A 17,953-nucleotide genomic window follows, 5' to 3' on the forward strand; every position below is an offset into this window, starting at 1 on the left:
ACTTAGAAATTGGTGGTACAAATACTTATTTGAACCAGCTGAATGCAAAGCACTATGAAATGCAAAGAAAATGGTGTGAAATTCTTCAGTATTTTTTGTGACTGTACCAAGCACAAAGTTTTAAGAAAGAAAACATATATTTTTAGCGGACAGTCTTCTTTTAAGCTTTAGATTGAGCTTTGCTTCTAATCTCAGTTTCAGTGGTACAGATGATGACTACTTTTCAGACTTTCTCCAGAGTTTAGCGACACATCTTACACAAACCTGGGTGCGCGCACTGTTCAGGCAGTGACTGACTCTTCCAGAGAGTAACAGAGACGATGTTATCGCACAAATAGAGCTGAAATTACGCCTGTGTACCGGTGGTCCCTAAATCCTGCTGTCCAGTGGGCTCCTGTCTGAAGCAAGCAAAATGCTGCAGGCTATTTCACGTCTCCCAGTTGGCTTCATTGTAAACATCTTAATTTCCTGTTGCCATGAGCAATTTCAGGGGGTCTTGCAGGAAGAAACTTGTCTATAAGCAACGAGTTGGGGACTACAACTAACAAAATTTTGTTTAAAAAAAGTACACAAACACACTAGCTTTGCTTTTGAAAGCTACGTGAAGAATACGAATTAGCTTTTGTCCCAAGTTAATTATCCAGTTTCCATCATGACAGAGCGAGTGCTTCAAGGATTGTACGTAAGAGGCAAAACCGCTGCGCGTTAACCTCCTTGTGGCAGCAAAAAATGAAAGGCTGTTGCTAGGCTTAGGTGTAACCGAATGTCTCGGTAGGAGTTCGGCTGTTTGGGCCAAAGGGGGATCGACTGCTTTCCACCCCGCTATCTTCAGCTTGAATTCAGGGACTCCGCTGCGTCCCTGGAGGAGCGGGCGTGCGTGTTGTCACAGCTGCCCACAGGCAGGCAGCGGATTTAAAAGTAACAGTGGAGATGTATTCAGTGGGTCACAGCCGCGTTTCCAGCAGCACCCCCGAGGGAAGGGGAGAGACAACCCTAAAATGTCTGCTTGTAGTAGCATGGTGCTGTGGGATGTAGTAAAGCTCTCAGCTTCTTTACTACAAAGGCCAGAACAAACTGGAGCAGTGAATTACAAATCACAGTTTTAAAAACTTCTGGACCGCTCGCATCTCTTGCCGTGCACGTTTCCAGTTGAGGAACTGAGCAGCATCAATGGGCCGCTGCCATGGTCTGAAATACCTACCTATGGTGTTCTTGCTTCAGAAGAAAACTCTTCAGGAGGATGTGTGAGAAGTGTTTGCCCATTCCGGCTTGTTGGTCGCGTCCTCCGTTCCTTGCAGAACACTGGCCTTCAGTCTCATCAGCGCTTCTGGGCTGACTCAGAGTGTCTAGTTTCACAATTTTGGTGTGCAACCAAAAATATCAATGGATGTTGCAGCCAAAGAACAATGAGAGAAGGCACGCTATGAGAATGCCCCTTTGCTGAGTAACGCCCTTTGGAGCAAGGTGGTGTGTACGTTTTTGGAATCCTTACCGGTGCGGTTAGCAGCCCGGGTCTGACAGCTGAAGGCATCTGAGCTGTCGTACCACATATGGACAGGCAGGCTGGCCGTTAAAGAGCATCTGAGAGTATCTCCAGAGGCCAGTGGTCTTACCTGTCCTGTTGGTTATGTATGGAGATGCCATAAATTCCTTTCAGTATAGGATAGAAATATTTTTACCCAAGTAAAATAAACTGCATCAACCAAATGCATTGACCCGTCTTAATCACCGGAGAAAATACTACTCTTTGGGTCTTCAGCAGAGTTAGAGGAGAAGGCTTGAAAGTTGGGGTGGGGAGGAGGAGAAGAATTACTAATGTATGACTGAGTCCTCCCCGCCTTTCACTTGAGTCGTTACTTTTAATCAAATAGGTTCCTAGATTTGCAAAATAAGCAAATTAATGCTAGTTGTGAAGGATACTCTATGGAAAACGCAGTTCCCTAGGAACAGGCACATGGATGTGTGTGAGTTACTGTGTCATAGTTTCATTTTACAACGGGTTCCTTATGTCAGCCGTGACATCAGTGCACCCTGTAGCTTCCGTGGCTTGGGACGGACCCTTTCCTTGCTGGAAGCGAGTAATCGGGTGTTAGTGCCAGGCTGAAATATCACAACGATATCCACAGTGTTTGCTTTTTGGTTGCCTGGCGCAGTAAACCAGTGGCCTTACGCTCACAGAGCTACCAGAGGTATTTTCGGGATTTTTCCATCTCTTTCATTGTTTTTGCAGTCCCTAGCACCTTCCTCTTTGCCAGAGAACTCCACCTTCTCACTCACTGCCTTTACTAATAGTCTCTTACAAGTTGTTTAAGTTTATGCAACTGAGCCCACTTGCCCAGCTGATATGACATGGAAGTCGCAAGGAGGCTGGAGAAAATGAGCGGAGGATGGTCAATATTTGGTGACAGGAGCTGGGCTTTGGGTCCACAGGACCCTGATCAAACACCTCCGCAGCTGAGGAACGCTTCCTTGCTATAGCCTGTTGTTACCAGTATGTAACAGACTTGGCATCATGATTGCCGGTATATAACCAAAGTAGGGGTTTTTCTAGCTATTAGATGGCACCATTTTTTCAATGTACATGCAATATAATTACTGATAAATTACAAAACATTATATTTTAGAGTTATAGATACGTATCTCCAAAGACCATCTGAGCCCAAATACAGCTGCCTTGGTTCCTACGCGCAGACCAGTTAAACTACCCTTCAACAATTGATTTATATAACTGAAATAGCTAGGGAAGTGAGAAATTTCCTTCCTCTTAGGATACAATGCCAAGGATGTCAAATCTCCAGAGGCCCTGATGATAAGAATTGGGCTGTCCTTTTTTTTTTTTTTTCCAGTTATTAAACAAGTATCTCATTATTCATTAGAGCACTGAAGCCCTGGAATGCGGTTCTGTGGCACACTCTCTCCACCCTCTTGGTTGCACGTGCCTCTGCGCCCCGCTGACCAGAGCAAGGCTCGCTCTGTGGGGATGGAGGGCCAGCCTCCTCTTCACAGGAAAACCAAGGGTGCTTCAGCTTTTGGGGACAAGGCTGGGATTTCCCGCCCCCCCCCAAGAGCTGTCTCTTGGCAGGGCACTGGGGGCAGCACGTAACCAGCAGCGGTATCTGATGGCTGCGAGGTATCTCCCCCGCTGCCTTTCTCAGTAGCAGTATTTGGCTTTGTTGTCCAGGGCAGATTCCAGACTGGAGAAGAGCTTACCAAATCCGAGCGTACTTCTCTTCTTCCTCAGCTGATTCTTGTTCCTGTTGAACAGCCTGTATTCTCTAACACAGAGACTAGGGGAAACTCCATATGCAATTTGTGCAGTATTATTAAAACATGAGTTTATTTTGGAAGAAGAAAACCCCTAATCTTGGTCTTCCAGTGCCAGCTCTCTGCTAATTCTGCGAAGGTGGTCTCAGCAACTCACGCAAACGAGCGCGATGGGATGTGTAGTTCAGGACTTTGGTAAACTCTAAGCAAGAAGCAGCAGTTGCTTTGTGAATACCTTTCCCTTGAAATCTGCCTGAAGAAATAAGACCAGTAATGACTGATCCCATCAATCCTAAATTTAGAAATGAATCTAATTTATAAGCCTTGCTTTTCGGCAGGAAAACAGGTTATGGAACTGACCTAGTACAGTGCTGTTGGGGGAAGAGAGGCGGCTTCCTAGAACTGGAGTTAGAATTAGCAGGGGGTTAGGGGAAAAGACCGGCATTTTTTATGTGCCGATAATAAACATCTTATTACCAGAACGAACAACGTTAATAAACGCTGATAGTAAACATGGCATAAGACTCTCGTAATCCTCGTGAAAATACAGAGGTTTTCAGTATGCAGCCTATTCCAGTCGGTCTAGTCGACTTTATTTAGATCAGGAGAACCGGGCTGTGCTTTCTCAGACCTTTGGCTTTACATCAGCGTGCTCGTGACTGCTTGTAGCGTTACTTTATGGTAAGGTTCCGTTGGCGTCTTACAAATACACGGGGAAGTCCTTGGGAATCACAGGTAACAAAGGACTCGGGGTGTCCATCCTTTAAAAATAACAACGTGAGTTATAGCAAACGGAGCTCAAGTTGAACTGTCAAACTTTCACTCACCTATGAAAGTTTAAAAGAAAGTTGTTTGAGTGGTGCAGATAACTTGCTTGGGCTTGACATGATAAAAATTTTAATAAATTTAATTACAATCAGGGAGATTATTTTGTAGGGAAATGGCACGGTTGTCTTTGGGTGCAACACAAGTTTCAGTGCAGTGCTGATCCCTGGGTGGTTGCCTTGAGAAACCAGGAAGAACTGGGCACTCCCTTTCTCAACTCTGAAAATGCTCAATTTTATTGAAGGGACAGTACTCTGCATGTGTTTTGCACTGAAACTTGTAACATGAGTTCCTACTTTTTGCTCTTTATCTACCCTTTATTGCAGTCACTTTTAAACCAGGATCGTACTAAGTTCATTTCATCTCTGTTGCAAGATTTGTACGTTTGATTTCAGCTCTCTGCCGGGCTCCCTCCAAGGTTACCTTGATTTTGGTCCTGGAGATTATCAGTGTGCCAAGGTTAACCACAGTCTACAATTCACTCTCCCATGATGACCACCTCGCTCAATGCTCTTGTCTGTAGCCAGGCAGCTGTCCCGCTCTTTGGGGTAAGAAGGGCTTTACTTTCAGTAAAAGGAAAGAAGTTAAGACTGAAGCTAATTCTGTTAAAAGATGATTTTACACGCCGCCAGCCTCAGTGCCTGTACACAGTGCGTACGGGGTTTAGCAACAGGGAGAGCATGAAGCGTTTGCCTGCCTGCATATTTAAAGAAATCTAAAGTAAGAGCAACCTGATGGTGTTTTGGAGGGTCTTGTAAGTACTTCCATCAGAACTATATCACTGGAAAAAGAAGGTCTTGCATAGGCAGAACTTCAATAGAGAATACGTTCCATCAGCTCTTTGTTTCTCAGTTACCCCATCCTTAAGGGCCTTTAGCCAGCACTCGCCTGTTAAACCACAGAGCACTGTTGATGTCACGGCATCCATACAGACACACCTGACTGCGCGAGCATTAATCTCCGTTAGGAATCTAGTCTGATGCTGGATTTAGGAGAATAAAATACTGGGAATTGCTCAAATACATCTGTGGAATTTAGGTGGAGTTTGTCAGGCTGCAACTACAAACCCGTTTACCTTGTGAAAGACATTCCCTACACGCTCTGAAACCCTTAGTTTGCAGGGCCTGAACTGTAAAAACAAATCCTTCCTGAATCAGGCTTTTCTGTGTCCAGTTTGCCAGCTGGTAAACACTGACTGGGGGTTTGTTAAAATCTGATTAATAATGATGTATTATTAATAGTGACAACCTGGAGTCCTTAACAACCACCTCCTGCAATTTCCAACACACTTTGGTGGCTAAAGACAAATCCTACTTGAAAATCCTTTTGAACCCTTTCAGTTTTAAGTTTGATAACCAGAATATTCACAACTGGGCCGAGCTGCACAATGTGGCTTTCGGAATCCAAATCTTCGGTACAGTTCCTGAAAACAGCACTGCAGCCCCGTGCAGAGGCGTGTGTCAGAGGGAGAGAGCAGAGTTTTAATCGTGGCTGCTACAGTACTGTGCTTTTGGATCTGCTGCTTAATCTTGAGAAAGGAACCATTTCAGCCCAAAGTATACTGGGCAGCCTAGCTGGTTCCTGCAAGGATAACAGCCGGTTTTCTAGAAAATGGGGTAACTACAAATAGAGCTTTTGGGCCGTTCCGTTCCACGTTTGGTAGAAACTACCAGTAATTGAGGTCATATTTATATTTTCCCCAAATGTCTGGTTTGGAGGGCAGTAACGACCAAAACGCTGTCCGTGCTGGAGGAAATATCAGACACATTTTAATTTTAAGAATACTTCCTAATAACGGGTGCGTCAGCTCTCCTCCTGCCTCCACTGTTGGGGGTTTCAGAGCATATGGACACGGATACTAGTGTGAAATAGTAATTTAAATATTTTTTAATCAGGAGTTAACAAAAAAATTATTCACAACTGGGAGGTGTTCATTATTGCACTCAGGAAGTCATTCATTCTTAAAATGACAAAGTTTAATAGCCCAGTGGTCCCGTAGCTCTCGGAGAGTGCCCCCACCCTGAAGAGCTTACGGTTAGAGGGGGCAAAATGCAGTGTGTGTGTAAGGTGAGAGAAAATTAGCAGATAAACTTAAAGTCATCTGATTGCCTTATGTGGACTGTGGCACAACCCTGAGTTTTGATGGAAAAAGGGCGATGTTAGGTGATGAGCAGTCCAGCTGATGCGCAACCGGCCACTGCTGGTTGGCAGGCTGCTTGTGAGCAGATTCTCCCGGTGCCAAGGATCCCATTGTTTGTTCTGGAAAAGGGTTCCACGCTAAAGAAGGGACTCGCAGACCAAGCCTTATCTCTTGCAAGAAGTGATAAAACCAGTGAGGCTCTTGAGGGCTCCCACTCGTCTTCTGGTATATCATGCTTAGAGGCTGCAGACGAGGCAGTTAAAAATAGGGTGGCAGGTCCAGATGAGGAAGATTCCTGGGACTATTCAGTGATTCCCAGATCTCACTGTAGGTGTGCACCCACCGATTTGAGTTCCTGCTTCTTCCAGGACTGCTTGTGGCTGTTAAAATTTGCAGAAAGTCAAATTATACGGGAACTCTGTAGAGTTTTCTGTGACTAGTTAATTCTTCCTTTAATCAGGGTCAAGTACTGATGAGCCACGTGACAATGATCAGTAAACAAGCAAGAGGTGCTTGTTTACAGCCATTCCCTCCAGTAATGGCTCTGTGGGTCTGACTCACTGTTCTCCGGCAAAACATTTGTGTCCGAAGCTGCAGATCACAAGGCGAGCTGAAGTGATCTGAGGCAGCCTGTGCTGGACCAGTTTTCAGGAGGGTGAGATGTTCTTTGGCAGGTCTTTTAAAGAACAGCACTGCTGGGTGAACTTTGTTCTCTCCCACTTCCGAGCAAAATCGATAGTCCATGAAGTGCTTGTTGAATTGGAGCAAAGCTCCTCATATACCCTTTTCCAACCATAAAAGTGCTTATCAGAGATGGGGTCCGATAGTATCACGCCAAAGGCTCCATCTTGGGCTGAGCAGTATTTGCACAGGTCTGCTGCTTTCCCCATTTCCTCAATAACTTACTGATCTTTAATTTCTTTCGGTTCCAGAAAGATTCATTTCCATTTCTAGTTAGGGTCATTCACCTTACTGCTCGGATCCTAGAATTCTGACCGTTTCCAATCTCGCGTCCTGCTTTGCTGCAGAAAACGTTTCACATCGAAGCGTTAACTCCCAGCACGTGGGGGACAGGCAAACGGACCCGGCGGTACAGGTTATGTAGCAGCCCTGAAGGGTCTCAGGTTCTTCGTGCCAAAAAGCCCCAGTTTACCAGCTCATCCTATTCCTGAGCTACTTCACAGAAATTCTGTCTTGGGCAGATGGTGGTAGCTGCAACTTGAACTTGCTTGAAAATAGTTTCACCAGAAAAAGTAAAGGACCATCTCTTGGTCTCAAATCTGTGGAATTCCTTTCATTCTTAGCATAAGCCATCTTAAAATTGTAGTCTTAAGATTTTGAGCACTGTTGCAGCATGCTTGGAGTTTTATCCTTCTTTTTTTCCTTTAACTATTTAAGGATGTGGTCTGTTAATTTCAAACTTCTAGCCTGCAATGTGAAAGATAAAAAAAACAACCCGCCATCCTTTACAAGGTGCTGGGGTTTGCTTTTTTTTTTAAAAAAAATAAAGGATTGCAGCCTGTCTTGTCCCAGAGTCAGACTGCAGGTCAACACACACCCGGCAGTAGCCTCTAGTTTATTTTCTGAACAGTGGAAATGAGGTGAACAGCACAGATACCGGCACCGATCTGAAGCAGCTTGCAGAAGTATCAGTGCTCCTGACGTCTTGGTCCTCTAGACCATCGCGCGACGTCAGAGCCGTGTTCTCTGTCTTTCCTACACCACGTATCGGCTATTGAGCTCACAAACTCGTTCAGCCTGTTCCGGATGCCAATATTAGCATGTTCCCATGCCTCTTGCATCTGCTGGCGGTTGCAGGAAGATGACCAAGTCTAACAGATCTGGCTTGAGCTTTACTCCTTCTTTGACCTACATTCGCTAAAAGGCTTAATCTCATTTTTCATTCTTCCTTTAGGGACCCCTGCGAATTTGGCCTGAAATGTTGGGGTTTTCTCTCACATCCCGCTGCCAAATCCTTCTAGTTTCACAACAGAATTAACATTGTAGCGTATGCTATATTAAGTGGTATTTTTATGAAAAGTGTAGATAGTGTAGTATTAAAACCCACAGGAAGGATGGAGTATTTGCTCCGTATTATCTATGGACTTCGCATTTGGAATGCAGGAAATACCTTTGGAAGAACAACTTAATAGTTGGACTTTGTGGCTCCAGCAAAATTTTGCTTCTGTGACGAGACGTTCTGCTTGAAAGTAGAATCTAGGCTACGTAACATCAGTTTTGGTTATCAGAACGAATATTTACACAGTTTTCTGGGTTTATGCCACATTCTTGAATGAAAATCACGGGCAAGTAAGCGTTCAAGGCAATTTGCCAGGTTGGATCTTTGTAATACCTCTTTATAAAAAGTGAGAAGACGGATAGAAGCGAAGCGCGCGAGCGGTGCGTGCGGCTGGGCGGGCGGACGGGAACGGCCTCCCTCCGGAGCACCCATGCAGAGCCAGTCCAGGCACGGGGAGTGCCTGGAGCCGGCGCAGCCGATGCCCTCCTCTGAGCAGTGTCACCTTCGGGACACACCCAAGACGTGCCAGCTCCAGTTGAGACAGCCAGCTGAATTCCGGCTTTCCCTCTCCGTTTGACTGTGCACGCACAGTGCGCTGTGCTTAATTGAGTAGCTTTAATCAAGGCTGGGGTGAGAAATGGTGAGGTAACGCTGTTCTGGTATTGTTTTATTGGGCATCCTCCGATTTGTAATGAGGGAAAGGTTTGCACAGAATAGCTGTTTGCTTACATAAATGGCTTCTCTAATTTTGAAGTATTGGATTTTAATTTAAATGCAGTGTTTAATTTAGATTAAAATCCAATAATGTTAATAATATAACGTTGTCTGTTTTAATAAAGGTGTAATATGGCGATGCGTAGCGCCCAAGTATTTCGTCAGAAGGTGTAGAGTCCCAAAAAGGAGTAGACTGAGATGAAAAGTGCCCCAACCCCTGGCTGGGAAGCTCTCGGGTGCTGTTTTAAATAGGAGAGGGGGCTGCTCTAGTCATGTTCTAGCAACCCTCTCTTACTGGGAAATACTCTCTACCTGGCAGAGGTGTTTATATATTAAAACAGGGATAAGATACCATTTATTAATGACTGTCCCAGGTGTCTGGTTTGCCTTGTTTGGACCTAAGTAGTGTCAATTCTATTTTTTTCCAAACACAAGGTTAACATACCTACAGAATTCCTCCCCAGATCCCAACTCTTTCCAAGTCTGGCAGATACGGGTAGATTCATTAAATTAGCTTTTTTCCTTCATTTGTTGCAGTTTCATAGAACTTTCCTCCTGAAAGCAGCTTAGGACTAGTTTCACTTCAGCCGTTTACATAAACATGTTACGAACAAATTACTTCACGGTCCGTATGTATTTCTAGGAATATACAAGTCTGCGGGATCAGTGTTTCTCTTGCTGATAGAGCCACGGACTCGCCGCACTTGTCATTGAAATACCATCAGCTTGTGTCTCTCTGAAGTAATTCCAACACTGATGCACCTTCCAGGTGACCGAATTAATATCATTCCCGCTTGATGCTACGCCTGTACCGTCCCCCGGCAACATCTTGTCACTAAAATTTGAACTTTGTCCCCAAAGAGAAGCCAGTCTTTGTTAAAAAATGAAAAGAGAAGATCGGTAGCTGGTCTTAAACCACACACAATTCTAAAGTATTTACTAAATAATCACTTACTTGGATGTTTTCAGTAAGCTGGTAAAAGAAAAAGCATAGAAAAAGCATTCTCTTCAGCCTGCGGTAGCATTTTGGTGCATCACACTCGGAGGACTGTAGACGAGCGGTTTGGTTGTCTCGGCTGATGGTCACCTCACCTCTAACAGCTAAAACTGAATTTTCCCTGCTTGTGGTGAGGGGGAACGGGGGGAAGTTTGCCGCTTGGACCCGCTGCTGGGTTCCAAAAGGCACCCACAGCCTTTTGATGAGGGGTTGTCCGTCACTTTTAATGTAAAAAAAATCTTGGTGAGACTCTGGATGATGCAGTGACGGGGGGGGGGGGCAAAGTAATGGTGCAGAGGAGTCAGCTGGCCCTGGCGGGAATCCTTTGTGCTTGAATACGGGGTGTAATATGGAGATGTGACCCACAGCGAGGCAGAAGAAGGTCCCCGCCTTTCACAGGGCCTATACATTAACTTCCAGCCTCAGAATTCAGCCATCAAAATCTGAAAAGACTCCCCATCTCTAATTATTCTGCTTGTAAATCTCATTTTTCAACAAGTATCGCCTTGGAAACGTGTTGGCGGGGAGCATTTGCACACCGGGTCTGGCAGGGTGTTGCTTTGGGGTGACTATTCCCTAACTCCGTGTGACATCCCGCCCGTTTTTAACTTCGTGCTTCAGCTAGGTTGTAGGAAACGTGTCCGAAACACGACTGCGGAGCCAGGCACTTCTCCCTTTTAGGGAGGAAGGAGAAGAGTAAGGTCCGGTCTGTAGCCCTATGGAAAATTATTAACCTGGGACTGACTTAGTGGGTGTAGCAAAGATGTAGTCAGGCTGGAGATGTGGGAGCCAACAGACCACATCAAAAAAATAACCTGTCTATAGAAATATGGGCAACTGGCAATCATAAGGCTCGTTGGCTTTAGTCCGTTACAGAAAATCTAGAAGAATTTGGATCTTTTGGTAACTGGCAAAGGTTATTCATACCCCCCCACCCCCAGGCAAAGCTGCACAGGGATTACAGCGGTGAGAATGCTTAACAGGCCCCAGAACAGGAGGGAGAGGACGGCATTCAGTGAGCTGCCTCTGCTGAGGGACGGGAGAAAACTGGAGTTAGTTGGAAAACCACACCAGAGATCTGCAAGTGTGTTCTGTTAAAGGCATCGGTAATAAAAAACCCTAGTTTGGAATTTCTTCAGCTGTTAATTGGGTCTAAAATAATTTACTTGCTGGACTTAAGATTTGGTAAGCACGGCTTCAGAAAGCCCGTGTGTAGTTTGCTGTAAGTGGGTGGGCAGGAGGAGAGCAGGACTGCTCCACAGACGCTGCTTTCCCCCCGTGCCGTCCCGCAGCAGCACGCGTAGCTCTGCCTTCGGAGCCGGGGATGTGCTGGGATCGCATCGCTGCCTCCTGCCCCACGTCTGGTCCGTGTCTCGGGAGTCGTGCTCCTCGTGCGTGCCGCGGCTAAGAGCTGGGTCTCTGGGTGTTCAAAGGTATTATTTTTAGGCTGCTTTTTGCTACTTGCTGACCTGCTGCGAGCTGCCAGCAGCAGCAGGACGAGCTACTCCGAGGCTCTTGAGTATAAGGCGATAGCTATTTTCAAGTGTTGGCTGCTTAGAGCGTCTCTCTCCTGTATCTGTGGAGCTCTGATCGTCTCTATCAGGCTTTACCGTCTCTAAGACAGGTTTCAGAGGCGAGCCCGCGCCTCCCCGCCGCCCGTCCGACCTCGGTAGCAAGGCCTCCGAGCATCGGTAGCAGCGCCTGGCACACGCAGCCTGCCCCGGCCTCGCTCCGCAGCTGCGGTGCTGCCCTTTGCTCCTCCAGCGGGCCGGAGCGGCCGAGCCGCGGGAGCAGCGCGCTGCTATCCGCTTCCTTCATCAGCGTCTGCAGACGCTGAGCGTCCTGAGGAAGGGGGAAAAGAAAAGATAAACGGCTCCGAGAACAATCCGTATCAGCGGAGGTTCTGCCGGCGGGGAGGACCGCAGCGCCTCCGGCAGCTCCCCTCCGCCCGGCCCGGGGAACAATGCCCGCCCGGCGCGGGGCACGGAGGCCGCGGAGGGGCCGCTTCTAGTACTGGTAGTGCTGCTGCTACTGGTAGTGCTGCTGGTACCGGTAGTGCTGCTGGTAGTGCTGCTGCTGCTCCACGTGGCCCCGGGCGCCGCAGCGGGGCCCGCGCACCCCGCGGCGGCGCCCCCCGCCCGCGCCGCAGCCAATCCCCGCCCGCCTGCCATGTGCCGCGACCCCTCCGGCCAATGGTGCCCCGGGTCACAGACCTGCTCCACCATTGCCCGGAAGCGGCGCCGGGCCCTTGCGCGGCGCGGTGCGGCCGCTGCTGCCTCCGCCGCCGCCGCCGCCAGCCCCGCCGCCGCTGCGCCGCAGGACGGGCCGCCCTGTGTTTCGGGGAGCGCTTCGCGCATGCTCCGCCGAGTGACGCCGCGACTCCATGTGTGAGAAGCGCATTATTTGGCAAAGGGGAGCCGCGGCGGAGAGAGGATTAACCGGGGGATTCCTGGCGGTGCGGAGAAGGGGGCGGCGAGGAGCGAGGGGAAGACGAGCCGGCAGGTGGGGAGCGGCACCGGCGGCGTCCGGATGCGCGGGGACCGGCGGGGAGGTGCCGCGGCGTGCGAGTTCCCAGGTTAAAAGTTCTCGTTGGGTTTATTGTCTTGGGGGAGGGAGGGAGGGAGGGAGGGGGGGAGGGAGGGGAGAGACGGCAGCGGCAGCGGCGGCGGCAGCAGCAGCAGCAGCAGAGTTATTTGTGAAAGGCAGCGCTGGAGATGCCTCTGCGCTCCCGGGGAAGTTTCGGGAGAGCCCGACCGAGCGGGGACCGCGGGCAGCTTTCGCTACCCCGGGAAAAGTGCAAAGTCCTGCCGGGCTCCAGCCGTCGGGCTGGATCGGACCGATTGACTAACGCCTGCCGGGGAGGGAGCTGGTGTCCGCGGCGGGCAGCTGGGCTCCATCCTCGCCGCTACACGAAAAGTTTGGCGGCGCGGCGCGACCCCCCGAGCCCGGGGCCGGTTCGCCGCCGGCTTTTGTTCGGCGCTGGGACGGCAGCCTGCGAGGCATTTGTTTCGGAAAGTTATTACGGGCTTTCCGCCGTGCTTGCTTCCTCTTCCTCCTCCTCCTCCTCCTCCGTCGCCGCCCGGGCCGGCGCGGGGCTGGGAGCGCCCCTCTGCCCCCCGCGCACGGCGGAGGCGGCGGGACCGGCCCCGGGGGGCCCGCGGCGGGGGCGGAGGGGCCGCCCCGGGCAGCCCCCGCCCTGGGCAGCCCCCGCCGTGGCACTGCCCCGGCTGGCGGCCAGCCTGCGGCCCGTGTCACAATAAGAGTCCCCGCCCGCCCTCCCGCCCTTCCCGCGGCTCAAGGTGCACCGGGCTGCGCCCCGCGACCCCCCGCCACGCTGAGGGGAGGGGACACACGGACCGCCACCGCCTCCCCGGGCGACCTGTCGGTAACGGGGTTACGGGCTGGGGCTGCGGGCGAAGGTCTCGCCGGGTGCCCTCCTCCCGTGCCCTGGCTTCTCCATTACTGCACGTTCCCGGCGCCTGCGGGAGGGGCCGGGCAGGATCGGGCCCCGGTCGGGATAGTCCTCTGGAAGTGGCGCTGCCCAAGCGCACGCACGCGTCGAGTGTCCGGGAATTGCTGCTCTCGGTCGGGCTTGGTGACCGAAAGCTGTCTGGCATTGGTGACTGCTCTTGAACGACAAAACTGGGGGAGCCCGTAAGTCAGGATGCACGTACTTACTTCTCTAAAGCATCTGCTTACTTTGTTTTTTATTATCTTAGTTTACACTCCCTGTATGTCTTAGCTTTTACTTTCACTTGTCTTCTTTTCTGGCTGCCCCACGCTCTTCTATTTTTGCACTTTGTGAGGTAAACCCTCTCCCGTGGACAGAGGCGGCTAAGCTGATGGGTACAGCAGCAACTGTCACAGAGCACCTATTTGCGGGCACAGCCCTAATGCTCGTTTCCAGCTTCTTTTGCAGGTGTTTGACTTTCATGTTTCCCCCTTGCTTGCCCGCCTGTGAGTGCAGCTGGAAGCAGAGGTAGCAGAGCCGCTTGTAGAGACAGTTACACAGGAAGTGAAGCGAAGAGGGGCCTTTGGGAATAAGAGACATGCCAGTAGGCTGGAAGCTGCCATACATCGGCAGGAGAAGAGAACGAAACCGTGCTTTTCTTCCAGACAAACTATTGACCAGTGTCTCAAGTGGAAGGAGGCGTCGGGGGGGGAAGAAGCAGGACTGTAAGAGACATGCTGTTAGAATGAGGTGGTAGGGGACCAGAAGCAGGAGAGGGCAGAAGAAAGTAAGAAATAAAGGGATGTGTAGCACGTGGAAAGCTTTTTGTGTAAGTGAACTGTGCTGTGGTCTCCGGGGCGCTGCACTGCCGTGCACATGTGCTCTGCGGGCCTGGCTCTGGCAACAAATGGTCGCTCCCACCAAATCCTGGGATGGTGCCTTAGGATGTGGCAGCGATACCATGCTGATGCCTACTGGTATTTGGGTCGTGGGGAGGCCGACAGCAGCCCCCCCCGCCAGGCGCTATACGTGGGGACCGTGCTGTACAGGGCGGGGAGAGCCGTCCATCAGGCGGGGAGAGCTGTCCATCAGGCAGGGATGTTGCCCCCAAGTGCTGCCTCACAGCCATCCGCGACTGTGACGTGTACGGAACGGCGTATTCCTGTACATCACGCTTCATTACTCGCTGCTGGCATAGCCTTCGGTGTGTCTGGATTGTCAAGCTCTGGACAAAAAAAGGGGTGTGATATCCTGGAGGCAGCGAGGATCTGTGGTTAAGTATCCCAGATAGGATCACAAATACGCTGGTTTCAGGGCTGGGAACTGTTTTGTCTGTTTTTTCTTCCCCTATCTGATTTTGAAAATAGGGAGGGCTGCGCAGCTTGGCATGTGACATTGAGGCTGTAAAAGCTCACCCCTTTTTGCATCGTGTGTGGGTGAGCAACAGGCTGATGCTCTTCTATCTTTTACTTGGAAAAAGAGTGAATATGTTAGCAGTTAGCTTGCTCCGGTTGAACTTTGTGTGAGCGCGGAAAGGACCAAGTTCTGTGCTTGGAGTAAAGACCTCCTTGCTGAGTCTCACTGGAAGAGAGGGAGAGTTGTATCTCTGTGGTCACCTGGTATCCAGCAGTGGAGCAGAATGGAGACAGCCCTGTGTATTTCTCTTTCCTCAGAGGTGGACGGGCAGAGGAGTAGCTAATACCATCCCTAACAGCATTACATAGTCATGAGGTTACATCAATGGGTGATGATGCAACTCTGCTGGCAGATGATGCAGTGTCAGTATGCTAATACTGTAACTTAATATAGCTGCGTTACGGCTTTTTCGTAGTAATTACAGGCCGGTAGTTGCATGTGGAGCTGTTTAAAATCATTGGTTCAAATTCAGATGGTGCTGGTGTATTGTGTGATGTTTGTGAAGCTTAATGCAAGGCAAGACGAGGGATTTGGGTTGCTTTTTCGGCCAGGCAGCAGCATGCGTGCATAGGTACGGTGTTCGGCCCTTTTAGGGAACTCTGCACGGCCTCGGGTTTGAACTGGAATTATCCCTTTGCTGTCAAAGGAACTATAACTGTGGAAGGAACTCTGGGCTTACTGTCTTATGGTCTTACACTTCTATTTCTGGGTGCGCTCTCCGTTAGCCCTACCCATCCATATGGGCTATAAGCATTCTTACTTTCTTACTGAATCACTTCTGCTACGCCCCTTTGGGAGGGGAAGAAGAAGGAAGGATGCTTGGGATAAAGGAAGTCAGCTTCTGACATCTTTTGGATAGTGCCAGAAGTATTTTAAAAATTCAGTCTAAAATTCATTCAGTTGTGGTGAGGCCACATTTGAGATTGTCTCGAGTTTTCAGTGGCACCTCTTGAAATGGTGTCCATGTTGTGAAGTCCCTGGCCAGCTGCCAACTGACCGAAAGTCGCGGTATCTGGCGCAAGAAATTGGGAAGGGCAGAATTGACAAGGTGCTGTAGTGGTCAGCAAGGCTTTCTGCTTTGATGGAGCACTCGCTCTTTGTGTAACTTCTGAGTGGAAAATGCTGGTTTGCTGACTAAATTTAGCATGTTTTCATTGAGCATGTTTTGAACCACAAACTTCTACGTGCAATATCTAGATGATACTTGCTGATAGTAGGTATTAGAGTGTACTTGGGCATTTAAAAATTCAAATATTTGGGCATCAGAGCTTACTTTTTTGATACTTAATATGCACATATGAAACTGGAGTTCTTCCCCAGGCTTTAGTACTTTGGTTTCTTACTGCCTTACTCTGAGGGGAGTAGTTGTGTGCTGCCCTTGCTTGTGTTTCACAAAGCACTGTGTTTCCCCTTGATGCCTCTTGTGAGGTAGAAAGTTGTGTGCTCCGTGCAGAGCTGCTGTGTGTGATGTGTACCTGAGGGGTGTAAAAGCCTGTACCCGCACAGGTAAGTCACAGCAAAAAAAGTTGGAAAGAAAACATGCAGCACGTGTGTTCCCCTTTTGAATTAAAATACACATGCTGAGCTCTTGTTACGAAATAAAAGGAAAAATGAACTGTGATGTGGAGGGTTTTTTTGTTCCTCCTCTTAGAGTGACCAGCATTGCAGCCCCATTCCGGGCACTTCTCGACTTCCAATTTATATCTTTTTCAATGATAATCTAAGTAACATAGAACTCTACGGCAGTGGCTTCCCCCCAACTCCCCCTCCAAATGTTCCTGGAGACTGTGTTATCTGAAAATATGGTAGACTTATTTTTAGACTTGGGGAAGTAACGTTTGCTTTTGTGTAATGCTACTCGTGTTTGAGGTATCACAGCATACGGTCTGTAGACCAGTATGTGAAGTGCAATGTTAGTTAGCACATCTTGTTGATTGGAGCGGGGGGGAATGGCATGTGAGCACTCTTTCCTCTTTTCCTGGCACTAGGTAAAATAAAGGTTAAGAGAAGAACGTGCCACTGGTGGGCGAGGAAACTCCAGGACAGCTTTTCAATTCTATTCTTCCTTGAAAGTCTGTCCTTGGTAGTTTCATCAGGCTGTCCCTGCTCTCCCTGGGCTACCCATGCTGCTTGGTTTAGATTTGTGCCCTTAAATCTTACAAGCTAGATTTCAGGACCTTATCTATAGATTCTACTTACTTATGCATTCATATTATGATTGATTGGTGTAAAGACTTGCTGGGGATCCTCCCCCTTTTTTCTTTTTTCTTTTTTCTTTTTTTTCTTTTTTTTTCTTTTTTTTTTTTCTTTTTAGGCTTTTCTAGCCTTCTTCCCCTTCCTCTTGTCTCTGCGTTTCTGTGGCACCCCTTCATCTGGGGAATTGGACATCTGTTGAATATGTTGACCCTCATGCAGTTAGTGCTTCCTGCCTTATTTCTTATGCACTACCTGGAATTTCTGAAGTTATTGATTTCTTGGTAATATTTTCTACCTGCTTAGCACTGCTCAGTCTGGGTGCCTGGTATACGACAGCGAGCCTCATTGTCCAGTGAATCCTAGGTCCATTTTCAGGTGGGGAAAGGAGAGTGACTTCCCGAAGCAAGCATTATAGGACAGAGACAGAACAAAGGTTAAGTTTGATTAATACACAGTTTCCTATGTTGGCGTTTTGCTGTTCAGCACTTCTCATCTTCCCTCCCCGACTGCTGAAGGTACTGGCGTTTCTAGCTTTCATTGCCTTTAATTGCGTTCTTTGGTATTTGACTCTTGGTGTGTCAGGTCTCGGGACTCTCCAGTGGGGCACCAGTAAACAGCTGGTGTTTACCTGCGAGCATTTGTGTGTGTGTCCATGTGACTTGTTCGGCATCACCTCGGGAGACTGTGGCTACCACGGGGCAGGAGGAATTCTCCCGTACAGCTTTCCTACCTCTTAATTACAGAGTGACTCTTTGTTGTGCCGGGGCCTTTCAGCATGTTGTCCGCTATGCTCCTCTCTTTCTAGTGTGAGCGAGGCTGGGAAGCAGCATCATAACTCCTGCTCATGAGCATGGCTCACTCTCTTGGAGCAAAGAGGGCATTTGGAGGTTAAAAAAAAAAAATCTGATTAGGCCATCTGGGCTGTAGGGG

At 48.9% G+C, this 17,953-nt stretch overlaps 1 protein-coding gene across 11 annotated transcripts in view; it reads left to right on the forward strand.

Moving 5' to 3' along the window:
• GATAD2A (GATA zinc finger domain containing 2A) overlaps positions 1–17,953 on the forward strand; it is a 67,882-nt gene that overhangs the window by 1,734 nt on the left and 48,195 nt on the right. For 2 of the 11 annotated variants that reach the window (XM_075077134.1, XM_075077137.1), the window contains exon 1: positions 12,190–12,535. The exons of 3 other annotated variants lie outside the window; for them this stretch is intronic. The gene's annotated coding sequence lies outside the window, so the exon portion shown is untranslated. Of the gene's footprint in view, positions 1–12,189; positions 12,536–13,303; positions 13,615–17,953 lie in introns of those variants that run through there. 6 more of the 11 variants (XM_075077136.1, XM_075077140.1, XM_075077131.1 and 3 more) reach the window with 5 other exon arrangements.

The sequence above is a fragment of the Phalacrocorax aristotelis genome, chromosome W (genome assembly GCF_949628215.1).
Source record: "Phalacrocorax aristotelis chromosome W, bGulAri2.1, whole genome shotgun sequence".
Classification (NCBI taxonomy): domain Eukaryota; kingdom Metazoa; phylum Chordata; class Aves; order Suliformes; family Phalacrocoracidae; genus Phalacrocorax; species Phalacrocorax aristotelis.